Genomic DNA, 12839 nt, shown 5'->3' on the forward strand with positions numbered 1-12839 from the left:
TCTAATTGGATTAGAAGTACGTTTTTAGAATAGTTTTAATCTCGTATTTTCCGGTTTTTGGTCTGGGAACTTGGATTTTGGCTCAAAAATAGTGTTTTTTGGGTGGAATTGACGTTCTAAATCTGTTTCAACCACTAGTAGAAAAAATTAAATAGGCACCCCCCTATAGCAGCGGTTCTTAAAAATCGGTGCCAAATAAAACGGGCGGGACCAAAAAAATTAAGAGTTGGCACCGGTTCTAACCCAAACCGGTGCCAAGCATGCAATTAGCACCGGTTCAAACTGGTGCCAACTTGTAAAATAAAAAAAAAAGGACGAGGAAGGAGTTGGCACCGGTTCTCCTTAAATCGGTGGAAAATAAGCAAGTTAGCACCGGTTTAAACCGGTGGAATTTAAAAAAAAAAAACGCGGGTTTGCTGCGTTTGCTGCTTCAACCTGTTCAATTCAACGACACTTTCTTCATTTCTCATTTTTGCTTCAAAAATTCCCAAAAATTTTCGCCCTATTCTCTTCTCCCTCCATCTCCATTGAAAGGCTGTGCGAGCTTTCTCCTCTCCATTGAAGCAGTTAAGCTAAGCGACCTTACTCACATTGCTACTTCAATTTTCTGCATTTCCTCTTCCCAACCCTTCCTCCATTGAAGCTTCCATTGAAGCTTCGGCCTCCTCACGCACGCAGCCTGGCTGGGCTTTGTTCTGCCTCCTCACGCACGCACTCAGTTCTTCTCTTCTGCCTCCCTCCATGCATTATTGAAGCAGCTTTGACCTAGGTAAGTAATAACGCTCCTCCATTCACTTAGCTTCTCCATGTATTGCATTAACACCATTGTTGTGGTTTTATGAGGAATTGGTCTTTAGTTTAATATTTGTAAGTTTCTTGTAATTGCTAGGACTTGGCAATTGCTACTTAACTACTCCATTAAACGCGCAAGGTTCCCCCTCCATTAAACGCACAAGGCTGCCCCTCCACAAATGTAAGTCCTTTGTAGTTGTTATTGTTGCTGTTTATAAGCTGAGAATTCTATTTAGTACAACATGCATTTATCTATAATTCTAAATTGTTATGAGAACTTTATTTATCATCACTAATAAAGTTGAGAATTTTATTTTGTTTACAGGATAATTTAGTACTTTTTATTTAAGAGAACAAAGTTGAGAGGAAGCTAATAATAGTAGTTCATTTACATTAGTAGCTCATCAAATTCTACTAAAAAGCGTATCAAATGAGATAAGTAAGCATTAGATATTGAGTAAAGTATATAAGAGTAAAGCATTTATAGGTTTAGGGTTTAGGGTATAGGGTTTAGGGTATAAGGTATAGGGTTTAGGGTATAGGGTATAGGGTTTAGGGTTTAGGGTTTAGGGTTTAGGGTTTAGGGTTTCTGTAACTTATGAGTTTAAGCGTCGAACATTTTGCTTCCTTCATTTAACTTCCCTTGAATATACTTTTCTTTACGAGTTGGTTCTCACTATATATGTGTTTCAGGCTAAGAAATGAGTGTCAAGGGCTTCTAGGTTAAGATCATCAGTTTGGAGAGTGGGCGGAAAGCATCTTGGTATCTTACTCTGACTGTCCTTGTTCTTGCTCACTAATATCATTCTTATCTTTTCCCTTAATCCGGTTTTCTATTTGTGTTCTATATAGGCTATATTGAAAAAGATTCAGAGGAATTTTTGGGCGAAGCATTGACCTTGGCATTGACCTTCTATTTGAGAGTGTTGAGACTTTATAGGTACTCAGGTATACATATAACTTTATGTGCTATATATAAGTTCTTGTTTGCACACTTTTGTGGAGATGGTGTATGATATAACTTTAGTGCAACTTCTATCATGATGTGTGATTAATCCATTGTTTTTTAATTGATTGCATGTATCATCATATGCCTAGATACCCGTTCAAGGCTTTCTCATTAGGAGAAAGTCTTGAATAGTCCCTGGATGGGACTGTTCTTGAACGTTTACTCTCACTTAGGCGGTGAATGTATGTCCTTTTTTTCGATTTTAAGGAACATCTTGGCTTACCATTTCCTCGATCACCATGTTCTCTGGGTACATATGTGGGTAAGTAATTACCTACGTCGTGTACTTGGAGAACTGGGGGAAAATGCTACCGGATTTTCCTTAAAATTGGAAAGTCGACATACATTCACTAGTGAGACTAAACGTTCAAGGATGGGTTAGGTTGGAGTGATAAGGGCCCTTTGGAAGCATATATGCATTTTTGTATCTATATAAATGTTATATGCATGTTGTGTGTTTGAATTTGATTTACATATATAATAAATGGTAGCAATTATACATGATTCGTAATATGTTGCCCTGTTTAGAGACAATTTACTTAATGGAGAAGGATCGTGGCTGGATGTATGGTAGACGTGATACATTGGAATTCTTTAATGGGGTTCAAGAGTTTTGCGCGAGGGCTTTATCTTATCAGCGCAGAATGGGTTTCGATTGCCTCTATTGTCCTTGTGTTGATTTTAATAATGTGAAGGTGGTCAATAGTGTTGATATCATTAGATATCATGTAGTTTGTCGTGGGTTTAGGCTTAAATACCATGTGTGGATTTGGCACGGTGAAGAAGGAGGGTACAGTGGGGATGTTATTGGGAATGATGTGCATGATGATAGAAACAATGACATTTTTGTGGACGAGGAATACAAGAATGATGAACATATTGTTGATACTAGTGTTGAGGATGGATTTGAGGATGATCATGTGGATGAGGTTGAGGATGAAGGGGTGGATGAGATGATGCGTGGTTTTGAAGGTAACGTGTTTGAGTCATTATCGGAGGCTTCTAAAAAGCCTTTGTATCCTAGGTGCAAAAAATACTCTAAACTATGCGCCGTGCTAACACTTTTTAACATTAAGTCGAAGCATGGGTGGACGGACAGTAGTTTTACTTCTTTGTTGAGCTTGTTAAGTGAGATGTTGCCCGACGGGAATGAAATTCCTAAGTCTTACTATTACGCTAAGAAGCTCTTGTGTCCATTTGGTTTGGAGTATAAGAAGATACATGCATGTCCTAATGATTGTATTCTTTATCGAAATGAATATGAAAAATTGGAGGAGTGTCCACGATGTAAGAAGTCGCGCTACAAGCGCATGAGTTGCAATGCTGGTAAGAAGGGACCGCCTGCTAAGGTGTTGTGGTATCTTCCCATTATTCCAAGGTTTAAGCGTCTATTCTCAACACCAACAGACGCTAAAAACTTGAGGTGGCATGCAGAGGGAAGAAAGAATAACAGAATGCTGAAGCATCCAGCCGACTCCACGCAATGGAAGAACCTTGATATCAAGTTTGGAGAATTTGGTGATGAAGTTAGAAATTTAAGGCTTGGTTTGCGCACGTACGGGATGAATCCATTTGGCACTCTCAGTACCCAGCATAGCACATGGCCGGTACTGTTAGTGATCTACAATTTGCCTCCTTGGTTGTGCATGAAACGGAAATACGTAATGCTTTCTCTATTGATATCGGGGCCAAGGCAACCTGGAAACGACATAGATGTTTATCTTGCTCCCCTTGTTGATGATTTGAGAAAGATGTGGGACGAAGGGGTTTCTGTTTTTGATGCTCGTAAGAATGAGATGTTCACATTGCGTGCAGCTCTTATGTGGACCGTTAATGATTTTCTTGTGTATGGCAACTTGTCCGGGTATAAGAACAAAAGGAAAAAAGCATGCCCCATTTGTATTGATGATACGCAAAGCAGGCGCCTTGATCATTCTCACAAAGAGGTGTACTTGCGCACCCGAAGGTTGCTCAGGCGCGATCACCCGTACCGTAGGTAGAAAAAGGCTTTCGATGGGACAGTGGAAGAGGGGATTTCTCCTAGGCCGTTGACTGGTGAGGAGGTTTACGCTCGAGTAAAGGGTGTACGAACAGTCTTTGGGAAATCAGAAAAAGCGGCGGAGTCAACTACTCTCTTTAAAAAAGAATCAATCTTTTGGTTGCTCCCGTACTGGAAAGAACATGACGTTAGGAACTGTATTGATGTAATGCATATAGAGAAGAATGTGTGTGATGCTCTTGTGGGAACGCTGATGAATATTCAAAGCAAGACAAAGGATGGAAAGGGTGCACGGGACGATTTGAAAAAGATGGGGGTTCGTCCAGAATTGTGGGTTCAGCAAAGGGTTAGTAAGGGAAAGGAAAAGGAAAAGGAAAATGAATTGAGTTTGAAAACAGGAAAGGGGAAGAGAAAGGGAAAGGGAAAGGCCACAGATGCGTCGAAGAAGAAAAATGAGGGAAAAGCGAAGGAGTGCAAGGCCTATTTACCTCTGGCTTGCTACACATTGTCAAGGGTAGAAAAACGGATGTTTTGTGCATGTATGTATGGCATTAAGGTTCCATCAGGGTACGCATCTAACATGAAAAGATTTGTATCCTTAAATGGAGAATTGAAGCTGACAAGTATGAAATCCCATGATTGTCATGTTTTGATGCAAGTTTTCCTACCAATTGCAATACATGGTATTTTACCAAAGCACGTGCGGGAAGCTATTACAAGCCTCTGTTCGTTTTTCAGTACAATATGCAGCAAAGTGCTTGATCCTTGTACACTTGATGCTTTACAGGCGGATGTGGTTGTGACTTTGTGCAAATTTGAGATGTACTTCCCACCCTCGTTTTTCGACATAATGGTGCATTTGATTCTTCATTTGGTGCGTGAGAATAAGTTATGCGGTCCAGTGTTCATGCGGTGGTGCTATACTTTTGAAAGACATATGGGTACATTGCAAGATAAAGTCAGGTTTCGGGCTCACCCGGAAGGAAGTATGATTCAAGGGACCGTGGCTGAGGAGGTCGGTAATTTTGTGGCCGACTATATAGCCGTTTCTAAACCTATTGGTATTCCTACTTCTCAACACGAAGGGAGACTTGATGGTCATGGCACAATCGGGTTGAAACGAATGTCACCTGATCGAGATAAGTTCTTACAAGCACACCTATATGTGTTGCACCATGTTGCAGATGTTCACCCATATTTAGACGAGCACATGGATAGTTTGCGTGATGAATTTCCATCGAAAGGTGAACGGGCACTGATGCAGTTGCATAATAAGAAGTTTGTGAGTTGGTTTCGTGATCGAGTGATGAGTGGAAAGTATGAGAGTGTCACGGATACAGTAAGGTGGCTTGCTTATGGTCCTAGGGATGACGTTCGCTCATTTGAGGGATATGACATAAATGGGTACACATTTTGGACTGAGCGTCAGGATTTGAAATCATCCTCCACCCAAAACAGTGTTGTAATGCTTGTGGAATCGTCAAGGGAGTTTGCAAGTGCTAAGGATAAATCACCTGTTGATGCAGAGTTGTCATACTACGGTCGAATTCAAGAAATATGGGAGCTTGATTATTGTGACTTCACGATTGCTCTTTTCCGGTGTAAATGGATTGATAATATCAGGCGTAACGTCAAACATGATGACTTTACTCTTGTAGATCTTGGCCTCCTAAATGATAGTGCTGAACCATTCATCCTTGCATCTCAAGCCAAGCAAGTGTTTTACGTAAGTGATCCAGCCGACTCAAAATGGTCTATTGTGCTAGCCGGAAAAAAAAGAATCCTTGGCGTTGGAGATGTCGAGGATGAGGAAGAATATGATGCGTTTGATGACTCAACACCTTTCACTATTCCTAGACCTGTTGTACCAAATGAGATAGACGACCAAGCCAATTACATGCGATCAGACCACGACGAAGGAATATTAGATTGAGGTACTAGTTTTTGTTAGTTTGAAATTTTAGGCGTCGAAAGTATTATTAAATCACATTTTTAGGTGAAAATGAATGAAATTGCTAACTTACTTGCCCATTTTTCTTATTTTCTTTTAAATGAATGAAGTAACTTAGTTCCCCATTTTCTATGTTAATTTGTATTATAATTCAGCAATTTATATTTGATTATAAATTTACCTTACAAATTTATTTATATTACAACTAATAACGTGTTATGTTTGTAATGACAGGTTTTACATCTCATGGCGGATGATCACTACCGTATTGGAGTGGAGGATGTAGAGGATGATGATGATGATTCATTTGGGGATGGGGACGAGTTATATGATGTGAACAAGGAGCCTGATTTGGGTGAGGTAGAAGATCAGGCTCAAGATGTTTTGGATCGTATGCTTGATGAGTTTTAATTTGTAGCTGAACAAGTGCCTCCTATCGGGAATGCAATGTCTGAGTCGTTCGGCGAGGATCAAAGTGGAGGGAGGGTGAAGGGACCAGCGCAGAAAAAGCTGAGGGGTCCGACTACAAGTTTCAAGAAACCTGTCGGTCCAATGGTCTTGGAGTATGACAGGGTAGGACAACCTACAGGCAAATGGCGTCGTTAGTATGCTGTTCAAGTTAGGATTTGTGCGCGCAAAATCCCCATTACTCTTTGTTTGAGCGACGTACCTATTGGCTTGATAGACACGTTTTGGAATGATACACGGGTAAGTGATTTGTTTCCACATTTGTAAATTCCTTCAATTTATTGTTATTTAATGGGCAAACTAATAATGACTGTTATTTGTGCTTGCAGAGTCTATTTAACATTCCAAATGAGTACGCCAAGCGAAGGGTGTTTGAATCCTTACTTGCGACAAGATTCAGAGGCTTCAAGACCACCTTAGTTCGTCGGTTTATCACAAAGAAGCTTGTGAGAAAGCCAAAGAACAAGAAAGAAGGTGGCATGGATGAAGAAGTCATCGATGAAGAGAAACTCCCATGGCAAATACGGCCTAGTGTATCAAAGGAAGATTGGGATGCTTTCGTTCTTCAAAAAAGCAAAAAAGAAGCAATTGTAAGTTCAGGTAACTCTGATGACAATTGTAAAATATATTTAATATTTTGGTAGTTTTGAAACTAATATGTCTAATTATGTAGGAAATAAGAGAGCAGAATTCCAAGAATGCAATGTAGAAGCAATACTACCATCGTACGGGCTGTATGACGTTTGATGAATGGAGGGAGACGTGGGTGAATGAGGGAGTATACCCCACTTCGCTACTAGGGTCCTCCACTGTTCCCTCTGACTCCACGACCAGTACTTTGGTGAGTCGTGCTGGAGATTTCTTCTATTCTTTGCATTCTCGTGACAAAAGAAAATCGGAAAATTGTCCATCAAGGCTCCAGAAACAAAAGAAATGGCAGATAAACTTGTAAGCAACTGTGAATTGTGAACTGCATGAATCTATTGTATATATATCACTTTACATAAACACTAACTTGATGTTGCCTTTTTGCTTTTGCTACAGCTTGAGTACACTGGAGAGCTTGTTGAAGGCAAGCTCGTCCCAACAGTGGAAAAGGACCCTTTCACCTTGGCTTTGGGAAAGCCCTACCATCCAGGACGCGTATTGGGTGCGAGGGGGAGCTTTCTAGGATGGAAGAAGGTGATGGGTCCAGAATATACCAAATCAGGGAGATCTCGGGCAAGTGTGAACTCACCGGTCAACTTGGATGCTACGGTGGCATCAATTAAGGAACAAGTGTGCAACGAGATGCGAGAAGAGTTCAATGCATGGGAAAAGCAAATGAACTTTCCGAGCTTGCCTTTCTCCTCGACTACACCGGTCGACTCTTGTAGTTACCCACGAAAACAAGGAGAAGATGAGATACATGTAGACGAGGAGGTACATGATTAAGTGGTTTCTAATCTATAAGTATTTTGACTTGTTGAGTTACATGGGTTCTAATTAGCCTTGCACTATCAATACACTGTTGCAGGTTGGTAATCCTGCACATGCGTACTTGAGGGAGCTTGAAAATCCAACACCTCATGACTTTCCGGTTCTACAGGTGAGTTGTGTAGTTATTTCTTTGGATGGTGATATTGGTTCTTTGATTCAGCTATGAATTTGTGAAGTTTGTTGTGTTGTGCGACTTTTGCGTTGTTTTTTGCTGTATGTTGTTCCGGTTGAGTTGCTAATGATGTGTTGCTATTAAAATGTTGTTGGTGTTGTGTGTTGCTGTTGTTAGTTGCTGCACAAGGGGTAAAAACAACAGCAACAACGCAAAAACAGCAACACAGCACTGCTGCCTACTGCACTGGTGCACTGCTGCCAGCTGTTGTGCTGTGCAGTGGTGCACTGCTGCTTGCTGCACTGCTGTGCTGTGCACTGGTGTACTGTTGCACTGTTGTACAGTGGTACACTGCTGCCTGCTGCTGTGCTGGACAGTGATGCGATGTGCACCAGTGTTGTGTGTTGCTGTTGGTTTGTTGCAGCACAAGGGCTAGCAATGATGTGCTTGCTGTGCACAGCACCAGTGCACAAGTGCACCAGTGCACAACACAGCACACTAGTGCATAGCACACCGGTGCACGGCACACCGGTGCACAGCACACCGGTGCACAGCACACTAGTGCACAACACACTAGTGCATAGCACACCAGTGCACAGCACAACACACTAGTGCACATCGCATCACTGTACAGCACAGCAGCAGGCAGTAGTGCACCACTGCACAACAGTGCAGCAGTGCACCACTGCACAACAGTGCACCAGTGCACAGCACAGCAGTGCAGCAAGCAGCAGTGCACCACTGTACAGCACAGCAGCTGGCAGCAGTGCACCAGTGCACATCATTGCGGCAGTGCACCAGTGCAGCAGGCAGTAGGCAGCAAGTAGTAGGCAGCAGTGCTGTGTTGCTGTTTTTGCGTTGCTGCTGCTGTTTTTACCTGTGCCCTTGTTGTTGTGCTGTTTTGCTGTTTTTATATAGCTGTTTTGTTTTATTTTGTTTTTTTTTGTTCTACTTTTTTTTTTGTTTTGCTTTTCTTTGTTCTACTTGGTTCTAACAACTGATCTTCCTAATTGGTGTAGGAAGAGACCCGTTGTGAACTTCTTCACCCGGGCGATTCATACAGTGGAGCTTTGAACTTGGTTGCGTATGGAAGTGCTCAACCGGCCGAACAAGGTACGGTCCATTTGCGACCGCTTCGGCCAGAGCACTATTCGGTTGGGATCAATTCAGTGGTGGCCGTGTTCGAGGACATCCTAATACATGTGCCCGTAGAGGAGGATGAGTTCACTACACTTTGGGCAACCAAAGGTAGTTTTGTGCAATGGCCATGTGCTTAGATACGGTTTACGACCCAGGTAATTTACATTTAGAGTTCACGCTTTACTCTATACCCGATTTTAATCCCAAGAGTTGGAAGAAATTCTTTTTTAACCATTTGTGTGCTTTAATTTGTCTTATTAGCCATCGAGGAAAAGCCAAACTTCAAAGAAGAGGGTGGAGGGGCAAAAGAGCATTGATCGACCGATGTCAAAGAAGAGGAGTGAACATGGGTCGATGATGGAAAAGCGCCGAACAAGAGCTCTTCGCGAGGTTCAGCTATGCAAGCTACTCCACTAGTTGAAGACACGGTGCTTCAGTCGCTCTCTAAGGAGTTAACTTATCTGCACAACCGTGTTTGTGTGTTTCCTAGTGATAGCCCCATTCAAGTTCCACTACCTAAGGAAATGTTCCACTACGATGATGATGCAATGGCATGGCTATTCAAAGAAGATGTGAAGGAATTTCTAAGTGGTGCAATGCTTAACATTTCCCTCATTCAAATATGCATCAGGTAATTCAACTAGTACTCAATTTATGTTATTCAGTTTAGTGGTGATTGTCGTTTGGTTTTCGATTAACATTCTATTATCATGCATGCAGAGCTATCCAGGAGCAAATATGGGAGTTTGAATCTCCGTGTCAAATTGGGTGGTTATGCCCTAAGCAGATGTCCACTGCTAGAATCTTAGGCAACTCCGCTGACGTGTTGTACTATGCTGAACGGGCTATCAAGGAATCAGTGGCTGCGAGAGACAAATTTATATTCGTCCCATATTATGAGGAGTACGTCTGATTATGATTGTCAAATTCATTTGTTTTCCCAGTTTATATGATGTACTAGGCTAAATATTGATTTGTTTGTCTCGTGTGTAGTTGTCATTGGACCCTAATGATGATTTGTGTTTCCAGTAACACAATCTTCTTCTTTGATTCTGCTCGGTTACCTCAACCTAGAAAGCGCCTCGTGAGGTCCATACCTCAACCTAGAAAGCACCCAAGGTAATGCCACATGATGTTGTGATATTCTAAATATACAATGCGTTAGATGTGGCTAATTTGCTATGCATTGTGATTCATGTGCTTTGTTCCTCATGCTAGTGCGCACAACAGGAAAACGGAGTTTATTGTGGCCTATACGTGATGAGATTCATGTATGACATAGTGATGAGTCATTATACAGACACACAACAACTTGAAAGGTATGCCATTTTGGTTGAAATTGCGTTCCAAAACGCCTTAATTGCTTTTTTCTTGTAATTTCAAGCCTTAGTCACCAATAACTAAGTGATAAAGACATGTTATGACTATTTATGAGTTCACTAGACAAGAAATGAAGGAAATAGGAATCCTAGTAGTGAAAATGGCCTTACTCAGGCCATTTTGGTTGAAAATGCGTTCTACAACCCCTTAATTGCTATTTTCTTGTAATTTCAAGCCTTAATCACCAATAACTAAGTGATATTGACATGTTATGACTATTTATGAGTTCACTAGACAAGAAATGTAGGAAATAGGCATCCTAGTAGTGAAAATGGCCTTACTTGGGCCATTTTGGTTGAAAATGCGTTCTATAACCCCTTAATTGCTATTTTCTTGTAATTTAAAGCCTTAGCCACCTATAAATAAGTGATAAAGACATGTTACGATTATTTATGAGTTCACTCCTACTAACTTACGTTTTGTGTATGTATTCCAAGTTTTGCAAGGGACAAACGGGAAATCCATTCACGAGCGAGGAACTCAATGTAATTCGAGACATGTTGGTGAAAGGAATGGTGTCCTTCCACCAAGTGTATTCTTTCGATTGAGGGTTCAAAATTATTACGGAGCTAATTCTTCAGTAAGGTCAAGCGATCGGAATGCCTAGGTGGAGGCCGCTTCCGATCAGTAATATCAATGTGCAATTGATGTTACAACTTAATATTAACTAAACCCTTCGGGTCGAACCCAATCGAATCACCGATCTGAGACGACAAATTAATCTGAAAGGATTTAATGAGTCAACAGAGTTTTATGAATACAGACGTCGAAAATCGAGCCTAGGGCGTCGAGACCGAGCGTCGCAAAATAAAAAAGTGACAAGTACGAACATAGCCCTAGCACCACACTGGCCTAGCCATGTGGATGCTAGGCTAGTTCAAGCTAGCATGCACCTAGCACGCCTAGGCGCACCACCGCAAGCTCAAGGCGCACCATCGCAGCCTAGGTGCATCATCGCAGCCTAGGCATGCGCATGGCAGCCTATCGTAGAGCACCACAAGCCCCAGGTAGGCCATCGCAGCTAGCAGCGCGCTAGCCTAGGTGCCTGGGTGCATGTGGCAGGCTGTCGCAACACGCAGCCCACGTCAGGAAACATCGCAAGGCATGGCACCACGCACAGCACCATCGCAATACCAGGGGCTTGCGTGTGTGTGCGTGTGTGCCTCGTAGCCTCGCACATCAGCAACAATGATGCGTGTGGGCTGGAGAGTGTGTGCGTGCAATGGGGATGCTGGGTTGCTAGGCAGCATCACTACAGATGCATGTGCGTGCCTCGCACTAAGCATAGCATTGCTAGGCAATGGCTGATGCGAGCGTTGCGTGGTGCATGGTGCGTGGTGCGTAGGATGATGCGAGGGAAGGGCCAACATGCGTGGCTCGCTAGTAGCACGCATGCTGGCTGTGCTAGCAATGGCGCGCAAGGAAGTGTGCGTGGGCTGCTAGGGCCAGTGCCAGCACTAAGTGCTAGCAGCGCCCAGCGCCAGCACGTAGCACCAGCACAGCCCAGCAGCAGCATGCACTGGTTGGCTGGCTGGGTGCTGGGCAGCAAGGCGATGCTAGCTGGCAGGCAGCTAGCCCACCTTGACCCGGTTTTGGGCATTGAGTGTGGGGACCAAATCATGACCTTGGGGATCAAGGCAATGGTCCCCCCAAGACTTGGTCCTCACTTGGCTTTCTCTATTATTGTGCCATGTGTCGATTTGTGATTGAATTGATTAATCATTTAATTTTGGAATTAAATAATTATCATTTTACCAACTCTCCCACATTGATGGGAGATTGGAAATCAAGGGATCATTTCCCTATAAATACCAAGCTTAGGTATTGGGAAATGAACAACCTTGAGTGGAATTAAAAAGGCAACTCTAAGAAAGAGTAAACCTTTGATTCGTAAAACTCATAGTTATTTTGTCCGGGTCTTGACTAACCTTCAAGACTTAGGACGCTCGGGTCGGGTCGAGGGTACGATCCGTCGGAGACCTCGTCTTTTCGGGATTTTGAAGTAAGAGCTCTTTGGGAGCGAAGCACGCGTCAAAGGTATAATTCTTGTTTTTAATCTTGTTTGATTAAGTTTATTATGCTTGTTAATTCCTTTAATTAAGGGGCGGGTCTTGGTGGGTTTCCTTCCGCGTAGTGTCGGGTCACTACGAAACCCTATAGCGGTATCGGAGCCATGCTCTTTTTAATTTTTGCAATTATTTTTTTAATTAAGGTGTTTGACAAGAATTTAATTTTCTGGTTCATGTTCATCTAACTAGATTAGATGCTCGTTTTAATTAATTTTAAAACTCGATTTTATTTTCGATTTGGCAGTCGAACCAGATTTTGACTCAAAAATAGTGATTTTTGGTTGGAAGTGACATTCTGGAAAAGATTCAATCCTTTCAACGAAAATTCGAACCCGAAACCCAATTTTTCTAGGGTTTTTTGTTTTTCAACGAAAATTTTAATTCTTTTAAGCCTTGATTAATGCAAGCATTACAAGGTTAGATTAAATGCACATTTGCAT

The 12839-nt window shown here is 42.2% G+C and overlaps 1 long non-coding RNA gene across 1 annotated transcript; it reads left to right on the top strand.

Annotated features, from left to right (window-relative positions):
* The first annotated feature begins 1359 nt into the window (after window positions 1–1359).
* LOC110695809 lies at window positions 1360–6347 on the top strand. The gene is made up of 3 exons (XR_002506212.1): window positions 1360–1555; window positions 1645–1740; window positions 5986–6347. It is a non-coding gene; the product is annotated as an uncharacterized LOC110695809 (long non-coding RNA).
* Window positions 6348–12839: the final 6492 nt, after the last annotated feature.

This window comes from Chenopodium quinoa, unplaced genomic scaffold, assembly GCF_001683475.1.
Source record: "Chenopodium quinoa cultivar QQ74 unplaced genomic scaffold, ASM168347v1, whole genome shotgun sequence".
Lineage (NCBI taxonomy): Eukaryota > Viridiplantae > Streptophyta > Magnoliopsida > Caryophyllales > Amaranthaceae > Chenopodium > Chenopodium quinoa.